Raw genomic sequence first — 4750 nt, 5'->3', positions numbered from 1 at the left:
AGCTTAGGCTCAGGGCAATCCCCTTTCCGGCCACAGCCAGAAAGGCTGAACTCTATAGGCTACTTACCCACCAAGCCCCCGAGCCTAGGCCAGGCACGAGCTCTCAAGGACAACCACCAAGCTACAGCACGGCCACCCAGGATACCCTGGCAGAGATCTTGGCCAATCTACAGACCCTCAATAACAGGCTATCTAAGGTGGAGAGCACCATCTCCTCCCCAGGTACTACCACGGTAGTCCCAGTCCCTATCACGGCTGCACCCAACATACCAACATGCCCTCCCATCCCCCCCCCCAGCACCAGGCACAGCCATTACACCATTTGAGTCACCAGCACACTCCATCCCTGACTCTATCAAGAAAGATATCCTAGACGGGAAGGATGTGTGTCTGGTGTCTCTGCTCATAGCCTCTCAGGATGTACTTGAGAACAAGGCTTTCAACTATGGTGACATTTCTGTGGTGCTCAAGACAAGGGATCCCAGGCTTAATAAAAAAATTGTCGATACCCCAGTTTGTGATAGCCTTCGGGATATACCGAGACGTTATTTGCACGGTGTATCCCCACAGGAGAGAAGACTTAGACCTTTATCTGCACAAGGTGGTGGATCTAGGCATCAAGTACGGGGGCTCCTCTTTCTATGACTACCACAAGTCAGTGTCAGCGAAGGCGGCGACCCATCTAAAGCAGTTCAATATTTAAATGAACTGGGGTCAGATGGACACAGAACTGTTCTGTCGCCACTTCGCTGGACTCAGGCCCCCGGCTTGTGCCATATGCAATTCGACATCCCACATGGCAGACTTATATCCCGTCAAAGCAGATCCCACCACCTCCACTCCCACCTCTCACTCTACTTTCACACCTCACTCCACTTTCACCCCCTACAACAAATCATCGGGTGGTCTTCGGGATAAGCTAGGTAGGCCCATCTCCTTTTTAGAGAAGGCGCAGGTGTGCAATAATTTCAACGCAGGCTCCTGCAGTTTCAGCGCCTGTAGATTATTGCACATCTGCTCCATATGTTTCAGGGCACATACAAAGACCATGTGCCCAGCCAGGTTGTCACCAAACAAATGACTAACCGACATAAACATCGACAACCTGTTTTTTTATCTAAGGTCTCACCCTAGCAGGCATCTGGTGGATTATCTCACCACAGGGTTCACTAAAGGGTTTCTCACGGGTATAGTAGCCATTCCCCCAGGTACACTAGAATGCCCTAATCTCCAGTCAGCACGTTTAGACCCAGTCTCCACAGACACCCTCATTGCCTCGGAAGTCACCAACGGTTTCATGATCGGCCCCTTCACCTCTTCACCTTTCTCCTCCTGGCGCACTAACCCCATTGGTATTGCTATTCACAAATATTCTAATAAAAAACGTCTAATTATTGATTTATCGGCACCGCACTCCTCTTTTGTTCCAAGCATAAACGCACTCATTCCAGCAGCCGAATTTTCACTTCAGTACGTAACCATCGACGACGCCATACAGTCCATCATATCATCTGGTAATCGACCCTGGCTTAGCAAAACGGACATTACAAACGCTTTTAAATTACTACCCATGCACTCCTCACTCTGGCACTTACACGGTGTTAAATGGCGTGGGAAATACTACTATTCTACACGACTCACTTTCGGTTCTCGTAGCAGCCCCAAACTGTTCGACATTTTCGCAGAGTCGCTATGCTGGTTGCTTCTGAACATCACCAGGTGTCACTCCGTTATCCACTACCTCGACGACTTTTTACTTATAGAGCCAGGGTCACCATCACCCACAGCAATCAGAAGCACTACTGCACTATTTGCCACACTTGGAGTCCCTTTGTCCCCAGCCAAAACTATAGGCCCCACATCTAAATTGACCTTTCTGGGGATAGAACTGGACTCGGTTAACCTCAGAGCTAGTCTCCCTCACGACAAACTGGCACGTTTGAGAGGGGAGATAGACTTGTTCCTGTGGAGTGATGTTTGCACTAGGAAGGAACTTCAGTCCCTTCTCGGATCCCTGAACTTCGCTATGCGCATCATTCCGCAGGGAAGTTCTTTTATATCCAGACTTATTTGCCTGATGCACGGAGTTCCGGACTCTGGCACAGTTTCTTTGGACCCCCACGCCAAGGCTGACTTAGCTATGTGGGGGAAGTTTTTGAAGGACTGGAATGGAATCTCCATGTTTATCCCCCCTCTCTCCACCTCTTCACCCATCATCCACACAGACGCGGCAGCCAATACCGGTTTTGCAGCCATTTCCGGGAACCACTGGTTCAGGGGCCATTGGCCCACTGAGACGGATGCCTTGCCAGGATTCAGAGAGACCTCAGCACTATTTGAAATGTATCCCATTGTGGCGGCCGCACACACCTGGGGTCATCTCTGGTCTGGCAAGGCAGTAAAATGCTACTCAGATAACTCGGCAGCTTGCAAAATCATTAACAAAGGGCGTTCATCTTCCCTGACCATCATGCGGCTGATTCGCAAGCTGACCTGGTTGGCAGCATCCGGCCAGTTTCACTTAGTTTGTTTTCACATCCCGGGTATTCACAACACGGCCGTTGACGCTCTTTCTCGTTCTCAATTTCAGGCATTCTCTCAGGCACTCCCAACGGCTCACCTACAACCATCCAGGACACCACGGTTCCACGGTTAATCCAATCCTGGATTAAGCACACTCTTGAACCACGCTAGAGCACTCACCAAGCATTATCACCCAACACGGCTATCACTTACAATAGGGCACTTAATATATTTAACAAATTCACTGCAGAGTTCGGTTTACAAGGTGACTTCTCTATTCAAACCATGGTGTCTTTTGCCTCTTTTTTGCCACCTACACCTTAAACTCTCACAACACCATTAAACTTTATCTCACGGGGGTTCAGCACCACAGCCTCACCTATTTTCCTAACAACACTCCTTTCCTGTCTTCATACCCCATCAAAAAGGTTTTGAAAGGTACCGTATATACTCGAGTATAAGCCGACCCGAATATAAGCCGAGGCCCCTAATTTTACCCCAAAAAACTGGGAAAACGTATTGACTCGAGTATAAGACTAGGGTGGGAAATGCAGCAGCTACTGGTAAATTTCTAAATAAAATTAGATCCTAAAGAAATTATATTAATTGAATATTTATTTACAGTGTGTGTATATAATGAATGCAGTGTGTGCGTATGAATGCAGTGTGTGCGTATGAATGCAGTGTGTGCGTATGAGTGCAGTGTGCGTATGAGTGCAGTGCGCGTATGAGTGCAGTGCGTGTATGAGTGCAGTGCGCGTATGAGTGCAGTGTGTGAGTGCAGTGCGTGTGCGTATATATTAATTGAATATTTATTTCCAGTGTGTGTATATAATGAATGCAGTGTGTGCGTATGAATGCAGTGTGCGGATGAGTGCAGTGCGCGGATGAGTGCAGTGCGAGTATGAGTGCAGTGCGCGTATGAGTGCAGTGCGCGTATGAGTGCAGTGTGTGAGTGCGTATATATTAATTGAATATTTATTTCCAGTGTGTGTATATAATGAATGCAGTGTGTGTGTATGAGTGCAGTGTGTGTGTATGAGTGCAGTGTGTGTGAGTATGAGTGCAGTGTGTGTGCGTATGAGTGCAGTGTGTGTGCGTATATATTATTGAATATTTATTTCCAGTGTGTATATAATGAATGCAGTGTGTGTGTATGAGTGCAGTGTGTGTGAGTATGAGTGCAGTGTGTGTGCGTGCGTATATATTATTGAATATTTATTTCCAGTGTGTGTATATAATGAATGCAGTGTGTGCGTATGAATGCAGTGTGCGGATGAGTGCAGTGCGCGGATGAGTGCAGTGCGAGTATGAGTGCAGTGCGCGTATGAGTGCAGTGCGCGTATGAGTGCAGTGTGTGAGTGCGTATATATTAATTGAATATTTATTTCCAGTGTGTGTATATAATGAATGCAGTGTGTGTGTATGAGTGCAGTGTGTGTGTATGAGTGCAGTGTGTGTGAGTATGAGTGCAGTGTGTGTGCGTATGAGTGCAGTGTGTGTGCGTATATATTATTGAATATTTATTTCCAGTGTGTATATAATGAATGCAGTGTGTGTGTATGAGTGCAGTGTGTGTGAGTATGAGTGCAGTGTGTGTGCGTGCGTATATATTATTGAATATTTATTTCCAGTGTGTGTATATAATGAATGCAGTGTGTGTATGAGTGCAGTGTGTGTGTGAATGCAGTGTGTGTATGAGTGCAGTGTGTGTATATGAATGAAGTGTGAGTGTGTGATGCAGTGTGTGTTTGTGTATGTGTTGGTGGGGGTGGGCATTTGATATATTATTAATTATTATTATTATTTTTTTATATTATTATTATTTTTTTATTATTATTAATTTTTTTTTTTATTATCTTTTTTTTTTCGTCCCCCCTCCCTGCTTGCTAGCTGGCCAGGGAGGGGGGCTCCTTCCCTGGTGGTCCAGTGTCATTGGCAGTTCAGTGGGGGGGAGAGGGGTGCTGGCAGAGCTGTACTTACCTTTCCTGCAGCTCCTGTCAGCTCTCTCCTCCTCCGCGCGGTCTGTGCAGCTCCCTCTGTCAGCTCCCAGTGTAAGTCTCGCGAGAGACTTACACTGGGAGCTGACCGAGGTGCTGAACGGACGGCGCGGAGGAGGAGAGAGCTGACAGGAGCTGCAGGAAAGGTAAGTACAGCTCTGCCAGCACCCCTCTCCCCCCAGTCTGTATTATGGCAATGTAAATTGCCATAATACAGACTCTGACTC

Source organism: Pelobates fuscus, chromosome 5 (genome assembly GCF_036172605.1).
Source record: "Pelobates fuscus isolate aPelFus1 chromosome 5, aPelFus1.pri, whole genome shotgun sequence".
Lineage (NCBI taxonomy): Eukaryota > Metazoa > Chordata > Amphibia > Anura > Pelobatidae > Pelobates > Pelobates fuscus.
The sequence above is the reverse complement of the archived record's forward strand: the minus strand, read 5'-3'. Positions refer to the sequence as shown.